Consider the following 27,503-nt stretch of genomic DNA (forward strand, 5'->3'; position numbering starts at 1 on the left):
ATCTGCTCTGCTATTGCTGAAAAATCCCTAATTTCTATCATTTTAAATCTGCTCTGCTATTGCTGAAAAATCTCTAATTTCTATCGTTTCTTGTATTGAGAATACCAAAAATCAGAAAAGAAAAGAGGAACCCTCTTACACTCTTTCCTTCGGGTTTTTATAACCCTTCTACAAATATTTGTTTATTGTTTGCATGTGCTTGTCTGATTGCAGGGTATGGCCAGTGTTGATGGTGGCAGAGTAGGTAGCAGACGTGACCGGTGGGTGGGGTGGTTGCGGCGCTGCTGATGGGATTTGGGGTTAGGGTTGTTTTCGGCTTAGGGTTAGGTTAATCGTGGGCTAGTAAGATTTGGGCTGGTGTTGGGTTGTAAGTGGGTTAAGGGTAAGGAATTGGGTTAGTTAGTTGGGTTTGGGTAGTAAATGTATTTGGGTCAAATTTGGGCTCCTACAGAGGTCTCCTTGCCTGGGCATGGTTTTGGTGCGCCGAATGATGGTAAGGGGGAAGATGAGTGGGGCTGTCATGCTAAGGCTACTAGGTTTAGCTATTCCCCATTTATCGGTTAAAATAGGTTTGGCGTTGGTCAAAATCAATTATATTTTGGTCAAAATCAGGTGCCTGATTCAGCAGGTGGTGATGGCTATCAATCGGCACGTGGGCCTTTTGCCCATAATGATACAAGCTTTCAAATGGCACGTGGGCCACATTATGCCTATAATGATCCACGTTTGGCACCTTTGCCAAGGTATTCTGGGCCAATTCCTTTTGGCCTTGATGTTGGGTCTGCAGGTGGTTCACTTCGTGGACCTGGGCCGGCTACTAAAGAGAACTATGTAGCAAGGTCGGATGCTTCAAGTGGACCTATCACAAATCATGTACAAGTCGGTCCGCCGTGGGAGCCTGGACCGAATGTTGGACCGGGTGGTGCCTCGGTTCCTTGGCTCACAAAATCTCAGGCTCGGGTTTACTCTGGTTCTGATCCGTGTATTGGTCTTCCTCGAGTTGGTGATATTAATGCTTCTGATTATTCTGATGCATCTGGGTCTAATGTTAATACTGCTCAAGTAGGTTCCAATGATGTTGGTGGTGATTTGTATCTTCCGATGCTGATTGGTACCTCGTCTTGGTACCCTGACTCAGGTGCTAGTCATCATGTCTGTCGTGACCCGATGGCTCTCTGTGATACTACTCTGTATTCAGGTACGTCTTCTCTCCTAATGGGAGATGGAACTCCTGCTAAAATTGTTTTGATTGGTTCTAAAAATTTATCTACTCCGCTTAAGCTACTCCGTTTATCTAACGTGCTGTGTGTGCCAAGTATACAAAAGAATCTATTATCGGTGTCCCAATTTGCTAAGGATAACGAGGTGTTTTTTGAATTTCATCCGACATATTGTGTAATAAAGGACATCAAGACCAAAGACACTTTGCTGAAGGGCCGCATTCGTTATGGCTTGTATCATTTTTCGGTGTCTGCTGTGGATCCGTTTGTTGCTCATACAAAGCTGCAAAATAAACCTGTGGACTGCCCTGTGTTTGCTCTGTGGCATAGTCGACTTGGTCACCCTTCTGGTACTGTTGTTCGTAGTGTTTTACAAAAACGTAATATTGCTTTCAATAAGTCTTGTGTTGATGGTGTATGTTCTGCTTGTCAAAAAGAAAAGTCACATAAGTTGCCCTTTTCTGTTTCAACTACTGTGTATCAACCTTTTGAGTTAGTGGTTTCTGATCTGTGGGGACCAGGGGCAGTTGCATGTGAGAATAAGTGGTACTATGTGACATTTGTTGATGTTTGCACTAGATTTACATAGTTATATTTGCTTACTGACAAGTCTCAGGCTCTGGAGTGTTTTACAAGGTTTCAGTAGTTGATTAAAACACAGTTTGGTAAGACGATTAAACAATTTCAGAGTGACTAGGATGGGGAGTACCGAGCCTTCACTCGTGTTTTAGCGTCTCAAAGAATTGTTCATCGGTTGACATGCCCCTATACCTCTGAGCAGAATGGCGTTGCTGAGCGCAAGCATCGTCATATTGTTGAAATGGGCCTTACCCTTTTAGCTCAAGCAGATCTATCCATGAGATATTGGGGGTATGCTTTTTGTTGTGCGGTTCATTTAATCAATCGTCTTCCTACTCCGGTACTACAAGGAAAGTCTCCTTTTCAAGCTCTATATGGCCAGGATCCTACCTATGACCATTTACGTGTTTTTGGGTGTTGTTGTTATCCTTATTTACGACCGTTTGTGTCACATAAATTGGAGTTTCGGTCTCAACCATCCACATTTTTTGGCTATAGTACTCAGCATAAGGGCTATCAGTGTCTTCTGCCCAATGATAAGATAGTTGTTTCTCGCCATGTCATGTTTGATGAAACTAAGTTTTTGTCCTCCAAGGATCCTTGCACAACCCTTGGTCTGAATCCTGGCGTAATTGTTTCCACCACTGTTCCTCTTGTTCGAGGGATCTTTTCTCAACCAGTGGTACCTGTTGCTGATTCCCCGACTCTGCCGTCTGCGTCATCACCAGCGGTTCCCAGTAATGATTCTGAGTCACTTTCTATGCCTCTTATTCCTGCTAAGCCTACTGCTCCTGGTGATGGTTCTATTGAGTCTCAAGCTCCTAGTGATGGCTCTACTGCATCTCGTGGTTCACATGATGTCTTGAATAACATCAATACTCATCCAATGGTAACTAGGGCTAAGGCAGGTATCTTTAAACCTCGAGCTTTATCAGTCGAGGTTATGGAACCATCCACAATTGAGGAAGCCCTGTCGTCCACTGAGTGGCGCGCTGCTGCCCAAGCAGAGTATGAGGCCCTTATACGAAATTCCATTTGGGATCTGGTTCCTCTTCCTCCGGGTCGCAAAGTCATTGGATGCAAATGGCTTTTCAAGATTAAGCAAAATCCTGATGGTACTATTGCCAGACGGAAGGCCAGATTGGTATCTAAGGGGTGCTCTCAGGTTCCTGGTTTTGATTTCAAAGAAACATTTAGCCTCGTCGTTAAACCGGCAACTATTCGTGTTATTCTATCTGTTGCGGTTTCAAGAGGATGGCCCTTACGTCAGGCAGATGTGAACAATGCCTTCTTAAATGGAGATATAGACATTGAGGTGTTTATGCATCAACCTCCAGGATATGTTCAAACTAACTTGGATGGCAAGTAACTAGTGTGCCGCCTGAAGAAAGCACTTTATGGCCTTCGGCAGGCCCCTCGCGCCTGGTTTGACAAACTGAAGTGTTTTCTTGTGTCCATTGGGTTTGTTGCTTCCCGATCTGATGCTTCGCTGTTTGTTCGGACCCAGTCTAAGTCCACCCTTTATGTTTTAGTTTATGTCGATGACATCATTATCACTGGCAGCTCATCTACTACTATTGATTGGTTTGTTCGGTTACTGCATGAGGAATTCTCGCTCAAAGATATGGGTGATCTCCATTTTTTCCTTGGGATTGAAGTCACCCGGTCTTCCACTAGAAGTTTTCATCTTTGTCAAGCAAAATACATTCGTGATATCCTTGCGCGTGCGTCTATGGCAACAGCAAAGAGTGTCACCACTCCGATGGTCAGCTCCTCAGTCATGTCTAAAGACGATGGAGAGTGTTTAGTGGATCCAACTGAATTTCGGAGTCTTGCAAGAGCTCTGCAATATGTTGTCCTTACTCGTCCTGATATAGCATACGCTGTGAACAGGATCTGTCAATTTATGCACAACCCTACTAGTTTGCACATGACTTCTTTGAAACGAATTTTACGGTATCTATACGGTACTATTGATTTTGGAATCTTCATTCAGCCGACTGATCGTTTATACCTGACTGCGTATGCGAATGCAAACTGGGGTTGGACTTCGATGATCGTCGTTCCACTTCAGGATTCTGTGTTTATTTTGGGGCTGCTCCTGTGTCTTGGGGATCTAAAAAGCAACAAGTGGTTTCCGTCTCTACCGAAAAGCAATCTGTGAGTCTTGCCACCGCCACCAGTGAAGTTATGTGGTTGCTTTCACTACTTCAGGAACTACATCTCAAGTCCACTGATACTCTTACTATTTGGTGTGACAGTTCAGGTGCTGTTGCTGTTGCGGCCAATCCTGTGCTCCATTCCAAGTTTAAGCATGTTGAGCTTGACTTATTTTTTATTCGTGAGAAAGTTGCGGATGGGTCCATTTTTGTGAGTGAAGTTCCTGCTTGTGACCAAGCTGCCGATATTTTCACGAAACTATTATCTGCGACGTTGTTTTCGCGATTTTGCAAGTTTCTCCGGGTCTTCTCAGTTGGAGAGTTGGATGAATGTAAAGGATCAGTTAGTTAGATTGTTAGCTGTTAGTCTGTTAATTAGCTGTTTAGCTGTTGAATATTGTTAAGCTGTTAAGAGCAGTTGAGGAAGTCTATATAAAAGGATTTTAAGAGAGCATGTAGTCAAGCAAGTTTAATAAATCAAAGAAGAGCAGTTTCTTTTATTTTTTACCTGGTTTCTAATAAGTTTGATTAACAGCTCTGAGCTACCTCTTGCTAGGTTGCCTAACATGCCTTTTGTCTTCCACATCTCGTTTTCCACACAATACCAGTCTTCTTCTAACTGCCTCATTGTTGCTTCTAATTGCTTCATTTTTGCTTCTAATACCAGTTGTTCTTCGTGTAATTTAATGTGCTTTAGTAGGAGATTTTCCAGCTGCCATTTTTGAATTTTTGGATAAACTTCAATCACGTGATTTTTCGGAATTTCTTTTTCAAATAAGTTGTCCTCAAAAGGTAATGACAACACCTTATTCATATACAATTTAAACAATAAGAGAACTTCATGTCTAGTTATTTATACATACAAATATTTATTTTCTTTGATTCGAAATCTTTATTAGGGTAGGTATAAAATTGTTACCCAATATCATTTATGTTATTTGGGCATTCAAGGATTAATATTATATATGAATATGTGTTAGTGGGTGAGAGATCTACCTATACTATTGTAAAACTTAAATGGTTTTTCATTTCATAACTTTTATACTATTAATATTTTAACAATTCAGCTATCATATACGCTCTATTCATATTAATCATGCATGTCAAGTAAAATGTAAAAAAACTTTCAATCTCTAAATGTATAAAAATATAGACAATACTTTAGATAGATATGATGGAGATATCGGATCGATTTAAAATTTTACACGCATAAGAAGTACAAATATATGATAAGTTTAATTATTGGATTGTTAAAATATTAATTATATAAAAGTCATGGAAGAGTGTAAAACTACTTAAGTTTTACACGGAATATGTGGATCCCTACCATATATATATGTATGAACAATACAAAGATATATGTGCCAAAATCTCAAACAAATAAGTAGTTAACTCTTTGTCAGCAGTTAAAGTCCAAGGTCATATTCTGATGTTAACATCACTTCCAATTAAAGTTTAATGTAAGCTTTTGTACTCAAATATTTTAAAAGATAAACATCTAATTAAAAGTAATTCAATTAAATGTTTAAATTGAATAATAAAAAATATACTAACCTCTGAAATTACGGCACTTGACTTCAGCAATAAATTTGCACTCCGCACAATAGTAAATCAACTCTCTTTTGTTTCTCTTTTGCTCGCAAACTTCACAATAAAATTCATCATCTTCTTCATCCGAGTTCAACTCATATTCAAAAGGAGATTTTGTAATAGTTAAATGATGGAGATGAGATTTGTGCTTTATTGTTTTAGGTGCTGAAGGAAGACACTGGAGATGGATGTTAATGTCACATGGCACACATCGAAGGATGAAGTTACGGCAGTTAACACCACAAAGACGGCAAGTAACATTGGGTGTTTTCTCAAGGAGAGTGAGAAGGTGTTCATGGCCACTAAACGTAATAGAAGGCAGTACCTTATAACAATCCAAGTGAAGGTTAAACTTACACTCATATTCCAGACAACTATATGCTAAGAGAGTTGAATCAATGCCCCGGAAACATACATCACAAGTGCGGATATGATCATTGTATGGACGGGATGTAATGGTGAGAGGGTGAGAGGGATGAGAAGGATGCTTAATTTTATAAGATTTGTAAGGTAATTTAACAACGCATGATTGATGTAAAAAGAAGTGCTTGCATGATCTGCTACACCTGAAAGTTGGTGTGGGAGGTAAGCAAATCTCTGCACATGCTACACAACGAGGTTCGCTGCCATATTCTTCATCGTTTTCGACAAGAGCTAGTATGCGCGGGTGATAGAAATGTTTGATCTCTTTGGCATCTTTAGAGTCTATGGTGGGAAATATGGCACATTTGACATGGAGATCGAAATTACATGCTCGACTGCTGAACATGCGGAAGTCAATACGTTTACCACAACAATCACATTCGTCATTACCGTAAGCATTTGTGATGAATATGAGAGTGCATGGATGGATGTCATGATTGATTAACTATCGCGGAATGTTCTTCATGCAAGATTTATGAAGGAAAAACTTGCATTCCATGCAACCGTAGGTAGAAGAAGAAGAAGAGCAAAGCTCTTCACAAAAGGAGCAGATCACTGTATGTTTCTGGTAGGAATCAACAAGTTTTAAGGGATGAAGATGAGTGAAATGTTGAATGGTGTACTCCTCATCTGAATATTCTACCATTGGCTTTAGGGCGCATTCCACATGCGCTCGAAACCTACAACTTAACTTGCATTTATAGGAAAAGTTTGAAGTGATAAGTTTAAAACAAACAAAACAAGGACCGGATAACCTACAAGATTTATTTTAATATATTCATATATTTCACTTAATTTAATGTGCTTAAAAGTATAATGTAGAATATTATTTTCATATTTATTTCTAAATTATTATTTTTACAAATAATTTGATTACAAATATTTTTTATTTTTTTATATCAATAGTTCGATCATCAAACCTTGATTATTCGCATTATCGAACAAATCTTGCAATTGAGAGTTATTTTTCACTAGTTTGATTAACAACTCTGAGTTACCTCTCGCTAGGTTATCTAACATGCCTTCTGTCTTCCTCACCTCATTTTTTCGCACCATTCAAGTCTTCTTCTAACTGCCTCCTTGTTGCTTCTAATTGCTTCATTTTTGCTTCTAATACCAGTTGTCCTTCGTGTAATCTAATGCGCTTTAGTAGGAGATTTTCCAGCTGCCATTTTTGAATTTTCGGATAAGCTTCAATCACGTGATTTTTCGAAATTTCTTTTTCAAATAAGTTAACCTCAAAAGTTAATGACAACACCTGATTCATATACAATTTAAACAATAAGATAACTTCATGTTTAGTTATTTATACATACAAATATTTATTTTCTTTGATTCAGTAATCTTTACTAGGGTAGGTATAAAATTGTTACCCAATATCACTTATGTTATTTGGGCATTTAAGGATTAATATTATATATGAATATGTGTTTTGGGGAGAGAAATCTACCTATACTATTGTAAAACTTAAATGGTTTTCCTTTCATAACTTTTTATACTATTAATATTTTAACAATTCAGCTATCATATATGCTCTATTCATGTTGATCATGCATGTCAAGTAAAATGTAAAAAAAACTTTCAATCTCTAAATGTATAAAAATATAGACAATACTCTAGATAGAAATGATGGAGATATCGGATCGATTCAAAAATTTACCTGCATGACAAGTTCAAACATATGATAAGTTTAATTATTGGATTGTTAAAATATTAATTATATAAAAAGTCATAAAAGAGTGTAAAACTACTTAAGTTTTACACGGAATATGTGGATCCTTACCATGTTTATGTGTATCAACAATACAAAGATATATGTGCCAAAAGCTCAAACAAATAAGTAGTTAACTCTTTGTTAGCACTTAAAGTCCAAGGTCATATCCTGATGTTAACATCACTTCCAATTAAAGTTTAATTAAGCTTTTATGCAAATATTTTAAAAGATAAATATCTAATTCAATTAAATGTTTAAATTGAATAATAAAAAATATACTAACCTCTGAAATTACGCACTTGACTTCAGCAATAAATTTGCACTCCGCACAATAATAAATCAACTCTCTTTGGTTTCTCTTTTGCTCGCAAACGTCACAATAAAATTCATCATCTTCTTCATCCAAGTTTAACTCGTATTCAAAAGGAGACTTTGTAAGGGTTAAAGGATGAAGATGAGATTTGTGCTTTATTGTTTTAGGTGCTGAAGGAAGACACTGGAGTGCTGAAGGAAGACACTGGAGATGGATGTTAATGTCACATGACACACATCGAAGGACGAAGTTACGGCAGTTAACACCACAAAGATAGCAAGTAACATTGGGTGATTTCTCAAGGAGATTGAGAAGGTGTTCATGGCCACTAAACGTAATAGAAGGCAGCACATTATAACAATCCAAGTGAAGGTTAAACTTACACTCATATCCCCGACAGCTATATGCTAAGAGAGTTGAATCAATGCTCCGGAAACATACACCACAAGTGCGGATATGATCATTGTATGGACGGGATGTAATGGTGAGAGGGTGAGTGGGATGAGAAGGATGCTTAATTGTATAAGATTTGTAAGGTAATTTAACAACGCGTGATTGATGTAAAAAGAAGTGGTTGCATGATCTGCTACACCTGAAAGTTGGTGTGGGAGGTAAGCAAATCTCTGCACATGCTACACAACGAGGTTCGCTGCCATATTCTTCATCGTTTTCGACGAGAGCTAGTGTGTGCGGGTGACAGAAATGTTTGATCTCTTTGGCATCTTCAGAGTCTATGGTGGGAAATAGGGCACATTTGACATGGAGGTTGAGATCACATATGTTACAGTAGAAGTTCATGCCGAGACAATATGTTCGCCACAACAATCACATTCATCATATTCGTAAGGATATGTGATGAATATGAGAGTGCATGGATGGATGCGATCATTGATCAACTGTTGCGGAATGCTCTTCATGCAAGATTTATGAAGGAAAAACTCGCATTCCAGGCAACCGTAGGTAGAAAAAGAAGAAGAGCAGAGCTCTTGACAAATGGAGCAGATCACTTCATCTTTCTGGTTGGAATCAACAAGTTTTAAGGGTGAGCATGAGTGAAATGTTGAATGGTGCACTCCTTATCTGAATATTCTATGATTGGCTTTAGGGCACATTCTACATGCATTACAAACCAACAATTTAACTTGCATTTATAGGAAAAGTCTGAAGTGATAAGTTTAAAACAAACAAAACAAGGACCAAAATAACTACTGGAGATGGTAAGAGGGCATGGATGAAAGAAACTTTGAACCTCTGCTTTGAGCTCATCAAGACAAGATTTATGAATAAAATACCTACAAGGTTCGCACCCATAGGTCGGACCGGATAACTTCCTCACACATCCTTTGCACCATGCTATTGAACTCCTCTCCTCAATGAATGACAATGACAAGGGGTGGCGATGGATGACATGTTGGATCTCCATTCTTTTTTAATGAAACAATAGAAATTACTTACCTCATTGCAAACATGTTATTGCAATATATAACAATAGAATTATTTTCTCTTCCTTTTCTTAATGCTTAATTCACCACTAATTTTATGCATAGCCTAACATTACAAGCAAACAACACATTAAAATAATTCCATCTTTAATTAATCAATTTAAAAATTAATTGTTAAAGTTAATCGTAATAAGCAACTATGGTATCCCATCAAGAAGAAAGGAATTATAACAAATAATATAAACAATCATTTTATTTACAATCTATTTTAACTTTTATTTACAATTATTTTTGCAAAAAATATTTTTAAAGAATTATTTCTTAAAATCTTTTTATACATCATTTTTAAAACATAAAATTTCTTCTCTCCGTGTATTTCAAGTATAAATTCATTACAATATCCTTAAAAATTAGATATAAAATCTCAAATATATTTACTTTGATGCAATTATACATTGAATAAATAAATAATTTTAATTATATTGAAGTTAAATAAATATAATAGTTTTACGTTTTATCTTTTGGGAATTGGCATTTTAAAGATATATTTTCAAATGAAAAGAAAAGTTGATAGATGGGGTCAAGCTGAGATGAGTATGTTGGAAGAATAAATACTTAACTTGGTCCTTTAAGAGGAATTATGAAAGTATTCATTAAAATAAAATTTATGTATAATTTTAAAATTTTCTTCTTCTTTTTTAAATAAAAAGTTTATTAAATTACATCATAAAGTTAACCATTTGTATACACACATTAATGCATTAAATATAGTCAAGTTGTCTATAACAACCACCTGCTATAATAATATTTTGCTATAATTGCCAAGTTTCTAGTTGAATCAATTTTCTTCTGTTTTTATTCTAATTCTCTATAACAACTTTTCACTTATAACAACAACATACATAGTTCTCTATAACAACATATTGTTTAAAATTTTCATATAAGCAAGCCCATTAACTATAATTTATTAAATAAAATTTATATTAATTAAAATATTATTTTAAAAATATTTAATTTCAAGTGAAAAATATATCAATAATATTTTATTAAATAAAAATAATTTTTAATGATTAAAATTAACTATATCAATTTAATAAACTATTAAATTTCTTAAATAAAAATATCAACTCAATTAACTATTAATAAACTATAACATTTTGTGTCTTAATGATTGACAAAGGGTGCTGACATGTTTAATCTCCATTCTTTTTAATGAAACAAATACACATTGTTGCACACATGTTATTGCAATATATAACAATTGAATCATTTTCTCTTACTTTTCTTAATGCCTAATTCACCATCGACTCTATGCATAGCAACCCAGACACTAAAATAATTTCATCTTTAATTGATCAAATTAGTAAATTAATTGTTGAAGTTCATCGTAATAAAATTTATTAATTTCATTTATTTTAATGAATAATAAATAAATCACCATGTATATAATATTCTAACTTCAAAGTCTATAATATCCTCTTACTTTTCTTAATGCCTAATTCACCATTGATTCTATGCATAGTCTAACATTGCATGCAAATAAGACATTGAAGTAACTCCATCCTGTTAAAGTTGATGACGATAAACAACTATGTTATCACATCGGGAAGAAAGGAATTATAACAGATAATATAAACAATTATTTTGTTTACAATCTATTTTAAATTTTATAGCAATTTGTGATGTTGGTACAGGATTAGAGATTATTTTTAAAAATATTTTAAATAATTATTTCCTAAAATATTCCTATACATAAACTTTTTAAGATAATTTTTCCTTTCACCAACATTGTTTTTATTTCAAGTATAAATCCGTTGTAGAATTAAATTTGTATATGCTTTAATTAAATTTTAGAAACGACCTTTAACATATATTTTTCAAATTAATGAAAAATAACAAAGTGATAAAAACACATTATATTCTAAAAAATTCAAATTTCAACATTGAAAATGATATTATTAAAGAGTAACCACAAACTTTTAAAAATTAATCTATATGAACGGTAAAAACAAATGTACAAAAAATATTCAATAAAAAATTACTCTTATCTTTTTACTAAATAAATTTATATAATAACAATGAACCATATGCTAATATTTCACTAATTTGTTTAAATAAAAATTTTAATACATTATATCTTATAATTAATTAATACATAATCGAGGCGAATCTAGAGAGGGTTGGCATGAGCTCCTGTCCCTTAAAATGGAAAATTACTATTTGACCTCTAATTTTTAAAAAAATAAATTAGTAAAGATAAAATTATACTTTGACCCCTAAAATTATAAAAATTGATTTAATCTTTTAAAATTATAAAGATATAGATTATAAAAATTAAAATTTCATTCGCCCCTAAACAATTGTTCTGCTTAGCCTCTATCATAATACATAAAATATATCTATCCATCTATCTATTTGTATTTCGTCCGGTTCAAGCTGAGGTTAACTTCAAATTTCATGTTTTATTATACTTTATTAGTTTCATTTATTATTTATATATATTACTATAATTTATTATTTATTAATATTTTATTGCTATTATTTGCAATAAAACTCATTGTGGTATGTAACAGTACAATTAGAAGTGTTTATGGGCCGGGCTGGATTTGGGTTGGGCCCAACAAAAAATTTAGGCACGTTTACTAGGCTTGGGCCTGGCCTGAAAAATAGACCTAAAATTTTTTCTAAGCCCGACCTGTATAAAAATATTAAAATTGAAATGAGCCCAACCTGATACGCTAAAAATACATAATACATCAAAATTACTAAAAATATTAAAATAACATTAAAATAAATGCAACTTAACAAGCAAATGTGAAAAATAGTAACAAAATTAACTATAAAACAAGAGTTATACAATATTCAAATAATAACAATAAAATAGTAGTAATATAATTGTGAAATTGTAACAAAATAGTGAAAAAACAACAACAAATAATCAAATTAGTAAATTAATTTAAAAGTATAATCAAATATAGAATATTATTTTCATATTTATCTTTACAAATATTTTTAATTATTTTTACCGACTCAGGTCAATGCTCAAACCTTGATTTTCGGCATCATTGAGCAAGTCTCGCAATTGAGAGTTATTTTTAACTAGTTCAATTAACAGTTCTGAATCACCTCCCACTAGGTTACCTAGTATATCTTCTGTCTTCCTTATCTCTATTTCCACACCATCCAATTCTCCTTTTAACTGTTTTATTTTTGCTTCTAATTCTTGTTGCCCTTCACGTAATTTGATGCGCTTTAGTAGGAGATTTTCCGCATGCCATTTTTGAATTTCTGGATAAAATTCAACTTCTTGACTCACATCACCTTTTGAAATTTCTTTTTCAAAAGAATTGTTCTCGTAAATTAATGACAACACCTGATTCACATACAATTTAAACAATAAGATAATTTCATGTTTAGTTATTTATAAGTACTAATCTTTAATTCATTATAAGTATTAATCTTTACTAGGGTAGGTATAAAATAGTTACCTACTATCATTTATGTTATTTAGATATTCAAGGATCAATATTATACATGAATACGTGTTTGGGGTGAGGAGGGAGAGACGGATCCATGTATACTGGTATAAAACTTAAACCCTGAACCCTAAATCCAAACTCGAACCCATAATCTTAAATCTAAACTCGTAACCCTAAATCTTTGAACCCTAAACCATTGAACCTTAAATCCCGAATCTTCGAACCCTCAACATGAACCTTGAAACCCAAACTTGAACCATGAATCTTAAATTTTGAAACCAAACCCTGAATCTCAAAAAAATCTTAAATTTTGAAACTAAACCCTGAATCTCAAAAAAATTAACTTATGAAAAAAAATGATTAAAATTTGTAAAAAAAAAAGAAAAGATGCTTGTTTATAATTTAAAAATTAATTATTTTAAGTAATTTAATTAAATTTAAATTAAGTTGGAGAGATATTAGATATGCATGAGTGTATAATAATACTTTATCTTTAAATTTTAATAAGGTGACATTATTTTATTAGTGCCTAAAATTATGGTTTTAAGATGATCCTAATATAATTTATTCCCATATATATACATATGTATGAACAACACTAAGATATATATATATATATATATGCTTAAAGTCTAAGGTCAAATCCTAATGTTAACATCACTTCTTAAATTTTAATGTAAGCTTTTGTAAGCAAATTTTTTAAAAGATAAACATTTAATTAAAGGTAATTCAATTAAATATTTAAATTGAATAATAAAAGATATACTAACCTCATAAATAACGCACTTAACTTCAGCAATAAATTTGCATTTCACACAGTAGTAAATCAATCCTTTTTGGTTTCTTTTTTGCTCACAAACATCACAATAAAATTCATCATCTTCTTCGTCTGAGTTTATGTTGGAGATTTGACACACTTTAACCGGATAAAGTAAGAACCTCAATCTGGACTTTAACAGCAGTGTATTATACCCGGATAAAGAATGAAAGAAAAATGCTTGGAATTCAAGCTTTGAGCTACTGCCAGGAATAGAGAACAGAATTTTGAAGGCAAACAAAGATGGAGCATATGGAAAGAAAATCTGATGCTTTCATTCAAAAGAAACATAGGCTTAAAGTCATTACATATACCAGACATTGGCTGGTCAAAAATAATAAATTCATCACCTAAATATTACCTAACAACACTAGTTACATAGGGACTAGGTGATTTTGCTTGCAATCATAAACAAAGCTAGTGATCAGCTCTATCACCATCAAATTACATCAAACATAAACTAAACTAAGTTCAAAATGAACTAGAACACAAAATATGGACTAAACAAACTAAACCATGAAAACTGAAACAGTAGCATGGTTCTTCATCTGGTTAACTCATATTTTAACCGGATAACTTATGCTTTGTGATCAACTCCTTATCTGCATGAGCTGCATATCCACCTTTGTTGCTGCATGTGTTGCATGGGAACTAACTTCAACAGTTTAATTTATACTCAAAAGGAGACTTTGTAAGGGTTAAATGATGGAGATGGGATTTGTGCTTTATTGTTTTAGGCGCTGAAGGAAGACATTGGAGATGGATGTTGATATCACATGGCATACATCGAAGGACGAGGTTACAGCAGTTTACACCACAAAAATGGCAAGTAACATCGGCTATTTTCTCAAGGAGAGTGAGAAGGTGTTTATGGCCACTAAAACCAATAGAGGCTAGTACCTTATAACAATCCAAGTGAAGGTTAAACTTGCACTCATATTTTCGACAGCTATATGCTAAGAGAGTTGAATCAATGCCCCGGCAGCATGCATCACAAGTGTGGATATGATGGTGAGAGGGTGGTCGGAATGAGAAGGATGCTTAATTGTATAAGATTTGTAAGGTAATTTAACATAACATGATTTATGTAAAAAGAAGGGGCTGCATGATCTGCTACACCTAAAAGTTGGTGTGGGAGCTAAGCAAATCTGTGCACATGCTACACAACGAGGTTCACTGCATATTCTTCATCGTTTTGGACAATAGTTAGTGTATGCGGGTGAGAGAAATGTTGGATCTCTTTGGCATCTTCAGAGTCTATGGTGGGAAATAAGGCACATTTGACATGGAGGTTGAGATCACATATGTCACAGCAGAACTTCATGCCGAGGACAATATGTTCGCCACAACAATCACATTCGTCATATTCATAAGGACATGTGATGAATATGAGAGTGCATGGATGGATGTGATGATTGATCAACTGTCGCGGAATGCTCTTCATGCAAGATTTATGAAGGAAAAACTCGCATTCTAGGCAACTGTAGGTAGGAAAAGAAGAAGAGCAGAGCTCTTGACAAATGGAGCAGATCACTTCATCTTTCTGGTTGGAATCAACAAGTTTTAAGGGATGAGCATGAGTGAAATGTTGAATGGTGCACTCCTCATTGAATATTCTATGATTGGCTTTAGGGCACATTCTACATGCGTTTCAAACCAACAATTTAACTTGCATTTATAAGAAATGTATGAAGTGATATTTTTAAAACAAACAAAACAATGACCAAAATAACTAATGGAGATGGTAAGAGAGCATGGATGAAAGAAACTTTGAACCTCTGCTTTGAGCTCATCAAGACAAGATTTATGAATAAAATACCTACAAGGTTCGCAACCATAGGTCGGACCGGATAAGGACCCCTCCAAACATGCTTGACACCATCCCTTTGTATTCCCCTCCTTAATGAATGACAAGGGGTGGGGATGGATGACATGTTGAATCTCCATTCTTTTTTAATGAAACAATAGAAAATACATACATGGTTGCAATCATGTTATTGCAATATATAACAATTGAAAAGTGTAATTTCAAAATATATAATTTTCTCTTACTTTTTTTAATGCATAAGTCGCCACTAATTCTATGCTTAGACTAACATTGCAAGCAAACAAAATTAAAGTAATTTCATCTTTTATTAATTAAATTAGTAAATTAATTGTTAAAGTTTATCATAATAAGCAACTATCGGAAAAATGAATTATAATATAAATAATCATTTTGATGTGTAATATGATAAAGTAAGTTAATAAATAAATAATTTAATTATTTAACTTAACTTTAAAAATTATAAAATAATCACATGAATTATCGAAATTTATTTTGAGTCCACTTTTGTTAAATCAATAACATAATGGTGACATGATTATTAAATACATGACTTGAAATTTTAAAACAAAATAAAGTTACACATAATTTCCATGTAATTTAGGGAAAAATAAATTCTAAAATCATTAAAATACAAAACTCATCGATTTAGTCCTTTTAAAACCTAAAAAATAAACATCCATAATTCATTTCCCACAAAATTGTTAAATAACCATATAGGTCCTTGAACATTTTTAAATTTAAAATTCAATAGTGATTAATTTTTTACAACTTAATCCCTACATTTAATTAACTATTTTTCATAATTTAATTATTCAATCCACCCTTAATATATTTTCACACTAACTTTATAAATACTTCTATTCATATTTTCATCAACTCAGTTTACAGAATTGAATTCTGAAATCGTATTTTTTAACAAAGGCTAAAGTTAAGTCATTACACCTAAGACTTGTATTTTGAGCTTAAATGTGTTTAAAATTTGCGTTATTATCATTTGAAACTCGTTGATGTATTATGAAGGTGTTTTGGATATATTTTGAAGTGTTTTTAGACTACTATACTATAAAACCATGACATTGCAATTCAAAGAGTAAAGTGGCGATATTATCCCATTGCAATGTCTTTTACTTCATTTTTTCTGATATCTACAAACATGTTATTGAAGCCGCCAACATTTTGATATTGTTGGTTAAAGTGGAAGTTTTGAATCTTTAAAATTTTAGATTCAAATTTTATCATGCATAATTGCACGTCGTAAATCTCTAGTTTTAATACTATGAATTTGTAAATAAAAAACTTAAAATTACATATTCTAAATGTATTTTAATTATTATTTTTATATAATATAAATTTAGAATGTTGTTGGGTAAGATTCATTATCTTGATAAATATAATTTTAAATCCAATTGACAGTACCTTTTAACTAGGGGTGTTCAATCGGTTAACTGACCTGAAATAATATTAACCGAATTAATTGACCCTTCAAAATTTTTAACCGTTAACTGAACCGAAATGTTTTCAAAAAAATTAACCGAACAGAAATTTTTTCGGTTAATTTGGTCGGTTAACCTAATTAACCGAAAATTATATGTATTTTTATTTTTGGTTAAAATAAGTATAAAATTAACGAATTAACCGAATTAATCGAATTACCTAAATTACCGAATTAACCAAATTAAACGAATTATTTGTATAAAATTATATATTTTTTTATTTTTAGTTTTAGATTTTATTTTTATTTATTAAATTATTTGTAATTTTATGATTGAGTTGAGTAATTGGGTTGGGTTGGGTACTTAGGTTAATATATATTAGATTGGATATTTTGGTTTATGTTGGATTGGGTTTGAGTGAATAGTGAGCTATTTATATATTATAATCTTATTTATTAATTTTTTTGGTTAAACTGAAAAAATTCAGTTAAGCGACCGATTTCAAACCAAATTAACCGTTAACCGAAAACTTAAAAAATTATTAACCGTCCCCTGACCTAATTAATTCTGTTAACCGACCGATTAACCGAATTCAATCGATTAACTAAATTTTTTTAGTTTTACTCGAATTTTATACACCCCTACCCCGTAGTCTAACAAGTAACAAATTTTTTGTCTTCTCTGTCTGTTTTGTCACATCATCCAATTCTCCTTTCAATTGCTTCATTTTTGCTTCTAATTCTTCTCGTCTTTCACGTAATTTGGTGCACTTTTCGTAGAGAATTTTCACATGCCATTTTGGATTTCCGTTCCACCAATATTGTCTTTTGGAATTCCTTCTAGTAACACCTAATTCACGTACAATTTAAATAATAAAATAATTTTATGTTTAGTTATTATTCATATATTCAAGGATCAATATTATATAAGAATATTCATTTGATATGAATATTATTTTTAGATATTTTATAGAAAAATAGTTGTTACATTATTAGTGGAATTTTTAAATTTTACAAGTACGATTGGATTGATGACAAGTGTTTTATAGAGTATAGTAAAATATTTTAAAAAGTATAAATAAAATGTATGTATGTATGTATGCATGTATGTATGTATGTATATATACGGTGAGAGATCCACTTACATCGGTATAAAACTTAAGAGGTTTTATATCATTCCATAACTTTTATATAATTAATATTTTAACAATCCAATCGTCATATTTCATGCTCTATTCATGTAAATCATACATATCAAGTTTGACATAAATAAAAATTTCTACTCATTCATTTTATGTAAAAGAAATTCCAATCGTTAAATATATATACATGTAGACAATATTTTAGATTGATGTGATAGAGATATGAGATCGATTAAAAATTTACATGCACAACAAGTACAAATATATTGATAAGTTTAATGGTTGGATTTTTAAAATATTAATTTTATAAAAGTTACGAAAGATTGTAAAACCGATTAAGTTTTACATTGGTATAAGTGAATCTCATATATATATATATATATATAGCCAAAAACTCAAAGAAACAAGTAGTTAAAACTCTATGTTAAACATTTAATTAAAATAATAGGAAGGATCTATTTACTTGATTGTAAAACTTAAGTGATTTAACACCTTTCAATAACTTTTTACACTATTAATAATTTAACAATCCAACCGTTGAATTTATCAATATATTTATACTTTTCATGCATCTAAATCTTTTAATCGATCTGAATTCTCTATCATAGTGATAAAGAATATTGTGTATATTAATATATATTTTAATGATTGAGATTTTTTTACATAAAATGAATAGTTATAAAATTTTATTTATACCAAACTTAACATAAATGAATAGAGCATGAAACATGACTGAATGAATTTATTAAAATATTAACATGCAAAAAGTTATAGAATGGTGTAAAACCTCTTAAATTTTATATCGATGTATGTAGATCCCTCCCCTTAAAAGTAACTCAATTAAATGTTTAAATTGAATAATAATAAAAAATATACTAACCTCTGAAAGCACGCACTTGACTTCAGCAATAAATTTACATTCCTCACAATAGTAAATCAACTCTTTTTGGTTTCTTTTTTGCTCACAAACATCACAATAAAATTCATCCTCTTCTTCATATGAGGTCAATTCATATTCAAAAGGAGATTTTGTAAGGATTAAAGGATGGAGATGAGATTTGTGCTGTATTTTTTTAGGTGCTGAAGGAAGACATTGGAGATGCATGTTAATGTCACATGGCACGCATCGAAGGACGAAGTTACAGCAGTTCACAAAACAAAGATGGCAAGAAAGATCGGCTGTTTTCTCAAAGAGAGTGAGAAGGTGTTGATGGCCACTAAACGTAATAGAGGGCAGCAGCTTATAACAATCCAAGTGAAGGTTAAACTTACACTCAGATTTCCGACAGCTATATGTTAAGAGTGTTGAATCAATGCCCCGACAACATGCATCACAAGTGCGGATATGATCATTGTATGGAAGGGATTTGATGGTGAGAGGGTGTTCGGGATGAAAAGGATGCTTAAAATTTACAGAGTTGTAAAATAATTTAACACCGCATGATTTATGTAAAAAGAAGTGGTTGCATGATCTGCTACACCTGAAAGTTGGTGCGGGAGCTAAGCAAATCTGTGCACATGCTACACAACGATGTTCGCTGCCATATTCTTCATCGTTTTGGACAAGAGCTAGTGTATGCGGGTGAGTGAAATGTTGGATCTCTTTGGCATCGTCAGAGTCTATGGTGGGAAATAAGGCACATTTGACATGGAGATCGAATACACATGGTCCACAGCTGAACTTCATGCCGGGGACAATACGTTCACCACAAAAACCACATTCGTCACTAACGTAAGGATCTGTGATGAATATGAGAGTGCATGGATGGATGTAATGATTGGTCAACTTTCGCGGAATGCTCTTCATGCAAGATTTATGAAGGAAAAACTTGCATTCCATGCAACCGTAGGTAGAAGAAGAAGAAGAAGAAGAAGAGCAGAGCTCTTCCCAAATGGAGCAGATCACTTCATCTTTCTGGTTGGAATCAACAAGTTTTAATGGATGAGCATGAGTGAAATGTTGAATGGTGCACTCCTCATCTGAATATTCTACCATTGGCTTTAGGGCGCATTCGACATGCGTTTGAAACCGACTTAACTTGCATTTATAGACAAAGTTTGAAGCGATAGTTTTGAAACAAACAAAACAAGAACTACCAAAAGCACGAGTGGAGATGGTAAGAGGGAATGGATGAAAGAAACATTGAACCTCTGCTTTCTGCTCATCAAGACAAGATTTATGAATAAAATACTCACAAGATATGCAACCATAGGTCGGGCCGGTTAAGGACCCCAAACATGCTTCACACCATCTCATTCTAATCCCCTCCTCAATGAATGACAAGGGGTGGCGATGGATGACATGTTGAATCTCCTTTCTTTCATGCCATCTCTCTCTATTCCCCTCCTCAATTAATGATGAGAGTTGGATGATACGTTGAATCTCCATTCTTTTTAATGAAAAAATAGAAAATACATACATAGTTGCAATCATGTTATTGCAATATATAACAATCGAAAAGTGTAATTTCAAAATATTTAGTTTTCTCTTACTTTTCTTAATGCATAAGTCACCACTAATTCTATGCTTAGACTAACATTGCAAGCAAACAAAACATTAAAGTAATTCCATCTTTTATTAATTAAATTAGTAAATTAATTGTTGAAGTTCATCATAATAAGTAATTATCGGGAAGAAAAGAATTTTAATATAAACAATCATTTTGATGTGTAACATGATAAAGTAAGTTTTAATATAATAAAATTATACACTTAATAAATAAATAATTTAATTATTTTCACGTAAATGAAAGTTATTGCATAATAACATTAAAGTTATTGCATAATAACATTTCTTAGTTCCATTTAGAATTATGAATAATAAAAATAACTTTAAAATCCGTTATCATGGATTCCAAAAGAATTAATCTCTAAAATTTTTACAACAAAGGTAAAAAAAAAAACTTTAATTCAACCCCAAAAATTATTAACACAAAACCAATATTCATATCATCGAATCTAATCTTTTCACTAAACAAATTTATATAATTAATTTATTTTGGGATAAAACTCAAAACTATATATGAATTTTGGTTTAATGTATAATTTTATACATGAAATTTTAATATGACCTAGTTCTTGCAAATTATTAACATAATTATTGATATAGTATCTTTTATGTTTATATATTACATACACAAATAATTATGTTTATCCAATATAAAAATAAATTGATGTATTTATTTCTTTAAATGTGCACGATTGAATCAAAATTAAACACATTTGAACCACAATTAAAGTTTCATGTGTATGATTGCACTAAACTAAAGTTCATATATATCGAATTATACGTTATGTCCCTCTTTTAAATAAAAAAAATTTAATAGCTTACATCATAAAATTAACCGTCTATATACACACAATGCATTAATATAGCCAACCTCCCTATAACAACCATCTACTATAATAGCATTTTTCTATAGCAACAACAACAACCAAGTTTCTAGTAGAACCAATTTTTTGTGTTTTATTCTAATCCTCTATAACAACTTTTCACTTATAATAGCGACATCCATAGTTAGAATGTGCATTTTTATTAAATTAGTTATCTATAATAACATATTGTTTAAAATTTTAAGTAAATTTATAACTATTCCATATAAGTAAACTTATTAATTATAATTTATCAAATTAAAATTATATTAATTAAAATATTATATTAATAAAATGTTTAATTTTTCACACAAAAAGTATATTAATAATATCTTATTAAATAAAAAATTCAATAAATAAAATTAAATATATATAAATTTAATAAAATATTAAATTCCTAATTAAATATATCAATTTAATTAACTCTTAATAAATTTTAACTTTTTGTATCTAACAAGGGTGCTTATGCTTGATATGTTCAATCTCCATTCTTTTAATGAAACAATAAAAATACACATATCATTGTAAATATGTTATTGCAACATATAACAATCCAATTATTTTCTCTTACTCTTTTAATCTGTTTTCTAATTTTAATATGGTACATATTTCATGTGTATTATTAATTAGTTTCAAACCATGTTATTCATTATTTATTATATCTTGTGATTCAGTATTAGAGATTAACTTTTAAAAGTAATATTTTTAAATAATTATTTTAAAATGCTACTCATATTTTTAAAATTTTTTAAAACATAGAATTTCCTTTAGCTTTATGTATTTTTAATTTGATGTGTAACATGATAAAATAAATTTTAATATAATAAAAGAGATTATGAATATTATTAAATTTTAATTTAAGTATAACAAAATATTTGAAATATAACTTTAAAAAATAGAAAATAGAAATAATTATAGAAAAAATTATTATCTACTTTTACAAATTAAATGAGAAACTATTTTATATATGCTTTAATTAAATTTTACAAACGAATAAATAAGGTGATACCTTTAAGATATATTTTTAAAATAAAATAAAAAATAAAAAGTTTAACACATTGGGTCAAGCTGAGATGACTATGTTGGAAGAGCAAATACTTAGCTTCGTATGAAGGGATTACATTCGATCATCAAATAAAATAAAAAATAAAAAGGTTGACACATTGGGTCAAGCTGACATGGCTATGTTAGAAGAACAAATACTTAACTTCGTCCGAAGGGATTACATTTGATCATCAAATAAAATAAAAAATAAAAAGGTTGACACATTGGGTCAAGCTGAGATGGCTATTGTAACGCCCCAATTTTCGGGAACCCTGTGAATGTTGGCATAGGTTTAATTATGTTAGTGGGCCTCTAGAAAGCCCAAACTTAAGGTAGAACCCGACAATTTTAGTTAATTTTTGTTCCATAAGAAAAAGGGGGTGAAATTATGAAATAGGACTTATGTGAAAATGTTTGAAAATGCTATAGGCTAAATTGAAGTGGCCAAATAAATAGGAGTGCAAAATAGGAGGATTTGCATGACAAACCTCCCATTTTACATGAAGTGGCCAGCCATCATGTTGTTGTAGACAAAATGTGCACTTGATATCCATAATTTATGGTACAAATTGATACAAATTGATAATAGGTTAGGTAAATATTCCATGATAATAGGTTAGGTAAATGTTCCATGATAATTGGTTAGGTAAATGTTTCATGATAATGGGTTAGGTAAATGTTTCATGATAAGAATTTCATGTCTTTTGTATTAAAGAATTAAATGGATGAACTATGAAGTTTTATTAAAAGAAAAAGGGGTGAAAAGAACAAAGTTTTGTCCATCTTTGTTCATCATAGCTGAAAGTTAGAGAAGAGAAAGGAGAGGAGAAAGCTCTTGAGTATTCGGTCATTAGGAGGAGGAAAATTGAAGGTAAGTTCTTGGTACCTTGCTTCTATTTTGAGGTTCATGAGTTCTTCTTGATTCTACCTTAACTCTTGAAGTATATTTTGATTTTTAGTTGTGTTGTGAGCATTTGGTCATGAATTAAAATGAAGGAAATGGTTGTTGTTTCATGTTCTTTTGATGAAAAATGGAAGATATGTGAAGTTGAGCCAAACAAATGAGCATGCATGTGCCTTAGATGCTAAAGGAAAAATCGGCTAACATGTTGTGCTTTAAAATGATGAAATGGAGATTATGCTTAAGTAAAAATCATAGATATGTGATGATTGATTGGTGATATACATGTTTAAATAACATGCATGCAAGATAGGTGTATGAAAGAGTGATTTGGTAATAAATCTGCTTGGGACAGCAGCAGTAATGTGACTTTGGAAAATCACCATAAATTGTGGGAGATGAATTAGAAGCTGAATAAATTACGTAATTAAAGCTTATTGAGTCTAGTTTCTAATGAAATAAACAAGAACATATTTTGAATTCTGTACAATGAGAAATTTGATTCGTAATGAAGAGTGGTCAGATTAGTCAAACAGTGAAACATGGGAAACTTTGAGAAAAATCTGGTATTAATTGGCTAAACCAAAACTTCTGAAAATTTTATGGATAGAAGATATATGAGTCTATTTTCAGGGAAAATTAACAGAACTTGATTTGGAGTTTTGTAGCTCCAGTTATAAATGATTTAGTGACTGTTGCTCAGGAAGACAGCTTGCAGTGAAATTATGATTATGTGGTAAACATTGACAAAAATTTGTTAATGAGTTGCTTTGTTTTCTTATAAGCTTACTATGATCTGTAGGTGTGGTTGGCCGAATATTGTAAGGGGTTAATACGTAGTTTGTATTTGAATAGTTAGATTAACGTGTTAGTAATCCAATTGTAGGCGGTTCGTGTGTGGATCTCACAAGATATCGTCATAAGCAGTGTGTAACTAACACCCTCTTTCTTAGTCTAGATCGGCAAAAGCCGAAAAGCCGAAATGCCAAAAACCGGTATTTTGTAGATTTGCGAGTGTGCGAATGCTCGTGAGGTAAATCGATTAATGTATTTGGTAAGCTGCAATGTTTGGACTGCAAACTACATGATTTCTGTGCCCTCGATATTTTTGGGCTTAATGGGCCAAAATTGGAATGATGGGCCAATGGGCCCAATTCGGTAAGAACCCTCGGTACGTGATTCTATTAGTACGTGAAAAGTAGGAATATGCATGAAAAACCCTAAAATAGATAAATTACTGAAATACCTTTAAAAGTGGAAAATTTACAATTTTACCCCTAGTAGATAAATTACCGAAATACCCCTAGGGTTAAATTGACCTAAATGCATGTTTGACTGTTGTTATTTACTGCATGCCATGTTGTTATTATCGATGCATGGGATTGGGATATTAACGGAGGAAGTCTGAAAGTGGCTTGTCCACGATTGGAGGCTTTGCCTCAACTTATCGTTAATCGAGTAGCAAGGTCATGTCAGAACGCTTCAATTTTCATGAATTCGTGAATGTCGGCATAGGTTTAATTATGTTAGTGGGCCTCTAGAAGGCCCAAGCTTAAGATAGAACCCGCTAATTTTAGTTAATTTTTGTTCCATAAGAAAAAGGGGGTGAAATTATGAAATAGAACCTATGTGAAAATGTTTGAAAATGCTATAGGCTAAATTGAAGTGGCCAAATAAATAGGAGTGCAAAATAGGAGGATTTGCATGACAAACCTCCCATTTTACATGTAGTGGCTAGTCATCATGTTGTTGTAGACAAAATGTACACTTGATATCCATAATTTATGGTACAAATTGATACAAATTGATAATAGGTTAGGTAAATGTTTCATGATAATAGGTTAGGTAAATGTTCCATGATAATAGGTTAGGTAAATGTTCCATGATAATGGGTTAGGTAAATGTTTCATGATAATGGGTTAGGTAAATGTTTCATGATAAGAATTTCATGTCTTTTGTATTAAAGAATTAAATGGATGAAATATGAAGTTTTATTAAAAGAAAAAGGGGTGAAAAGAACAAAGTTTTGTCTATCTTTGCTCATCATAGTTGAAAGTTAGAGAAGAGAAAGGAGAGGAGAAAGCTCTTGAGTATTTGGTCATTAGGAGGAGGAAAATTGAAGGTAAGTTCTTGGTACCTTGCTTCTATTTTGAGGTTCATGAGTTCTTCTTGATTCTACCTTAACTCTTGAAGTATATTTTGATTTTTAGTTGTGTTGTGAGCATTTAGTCATGAATTAAAATGAAGGAAATGGTTGTTGTTTCATGTTCTTTTGATGAAAAATGGAAGATAGGTGAAGTTGAGCCAAACAAATGAGCATGCATGTGCCTTAGATGTTAAAGGGAAAAATCAGCTAACATGTTGTGCTTTAAAATGATGAAATGGAGATTATACTTAAGTAAAATCATAGATATGTGATGATTGATTGGTGATATACATGTTTAAATAACAAGCTTGCAAGTTAGGTGTGAAAGAGTGATTTGGTAATAAATCTGCTTGGGACAGCAGCAGTAATGTGACTTTGGAAAATCACCATAAATTGTGGGAGAAGAATTAGAAGCTGAATAAATTATGTAATTAAAGCTTATTGAGTCTAGTTTCTAATGAAATAAACGAGAACATATTTTGAATTCTGTACAATGATAAATTTGATTCGTAATGAAGAGTGGTCAGATTAGTCAAACAGTGAAACATGGGAAACTTTGAGAAAAATCTGGTATTGATTGGCTAAACCAAAAATTCTGAAAATTTTATGGATAGAAGATATATGAGTATATTTTCAAGGAAAATTAACGGAACTTGATTTGGAGTTTCGTAGCTCCAGTTATAAATGATTTAGTGACTGTTACTCAGGAAGACAGCTTGCAGTGAAATTATGATTATGTGGTAAACATTGACAAAAATTTGTTAATGAGTTGCTTATTGATTTCTTATAAGCTTACTATGATCTGTAGGTGTGGTTGGCCGAATATTGTAAGGGGTTAATACGTAGTTTGTATTTGAATAGTTAGATTAACGTGTTAGTAATCCAATTGTAGGCGGTTCGTGTGTGGATCTTGTCAGCATATCGTCACAAACAGGTGTGTAACTAACACCCTCTTTCTTAGTCTAAATCGGCAAAAGCCAAAAAGCGAAATGCCGAAAACGGTATTTTGTAGATTTGCGAGAAAAGCGAATGCTCGTGAGGTAAATCGATTAATGTTTTTGGTAAGCTGCAATGTTTGGACCGCAAAGTGCATGATTTCGTGCCTCGATATTTTTGGGCTTAATGGGCCAAAATTGGAATGATGGACCAACTGCCCAATTGAGTAAGAACCCTCAGTAGTGATTCGTAGTACGTGAAAGGTAAGAATATGCATGAAAAACCCTAAAATAGATAAATTACTGAAATACCTTTAAAAGTGAAAATTTACGTTTACCCCTAGGAGATAAATTACCAAATACCCCTAGGGTTAAATTGACCTAAATGCATGTTTGATTGTTGTTATTTATCGCATGCCATGTTGTTATTATCGATGCATGGACTGGGATATTGACGGAGGAAGTATGAAAGTGGCTTGTCCACGTCTCGGAGGCTTTGCCTCAATTTATGATAATCGAGCGTGCAAGGGCAAATGTGGAGTAAATTTGGGTGGGTTGAGCTATTCCCACATGGAGTGTATGGCTGGTACGGGTGGAGTGTAGTGGTTGGTGGGTTGAGTAGTCTCCCAAATGGGCTTGCATATGTTTACCGATGTTGCATGTATTTTGAAATGGGCCTATGGGCCATATCATTATCTGAATAAGGGCTAAGGCCCAGTTTATTGTAATCAAAAGGGCTCGCCTAGTACCACTATTACCCAAATGGGCTTGCATATGTTTACCGATATTGCATGTATTTTGAAATGGGCGTATGGGCCATATTGTTATCTGAATAAGGGCTAAGGCCCGGTTATTGTAATCGAAAAGGGCTCGCCCAAGATCATCATTACTGAATGGGCTTAGGCCCAATAGGCTTGAGTGACTTGGGCTTTGAATGGGTTTTCCTTACACACCGAGTTTCCCCAAA

General features: G+C 32.3%; 3 long non-coding RNA genes across 3 annotated transcripts; 1 reads left to right on the plus strand and 2 right to left on the minus strand.

Annotated features, from left to right (window-relative positions):
* Positions 1 to 6,839: 6,839 nt before the first annotated feature.
* On the minus strand, positions 6,840 to 9,646 carry LOC128286525 (uncharacterized). The gene is made up of 2 exons (XR_008277122.1): positions 9,291 to 9,646; positions 6,840 to 7,136 (listed from the first exon to the last, which is right to left on the minus strand). It is a non-coding gene; the product is annotated as an uncharacterized LOC128286525 (long non-coding RNA).
* A 7,850-nt stretch (positions 9,647 to 17,496) lies between these two features.
* LOC108465882 (uncharacterized) lies at positions 17,497 to 19,710 on the minus strand. Its single transcript, XR_008277016.1, has 2 exons — positions 19,019 to 19,710; positions 17,497 to 17,846 (listed from the first exon to the last, which is right to left on the minus strand). It is a non-coding gene; the product is annotated as an uncharacterized LOC108465882 (long non-coding RNA).
* Positions 19,711 to 23,211: 3,501 nt separating this feature from the next.
* On the plus strand, positions 23,212 to 26,585 carry LOC128286920 (uncharacterized). The gene is made up of 3 exons (XR_008277608.1): positions 23,212 to 23,425; positions 24,342 to 25,577; positions 26,494 to 26,585. It is a non-coding gene; the product is annotated as an uncharacterized LOC128286920 (long non-coding RNA).
* The last annotated feature ends 918 nt before the right edge of the window (positions 26,586 to 27,503 follow it).

The sequence above is a fragment of the Gossypium arboreum genome, chromosome 13, assembly GCF_025698485.1.
Source record: "Gossypium arboreum isolate Shixiya-1 chromosome 13, ASM2569848v2, whole genome shotgun sequence".
NCBI classification, from domain to species: Eukaryota; Viridiplantae; Streptophyta; class Magnoliopsida; order Malvales; family Malvaceae; genus Gossypium; species Gossypium arboreum.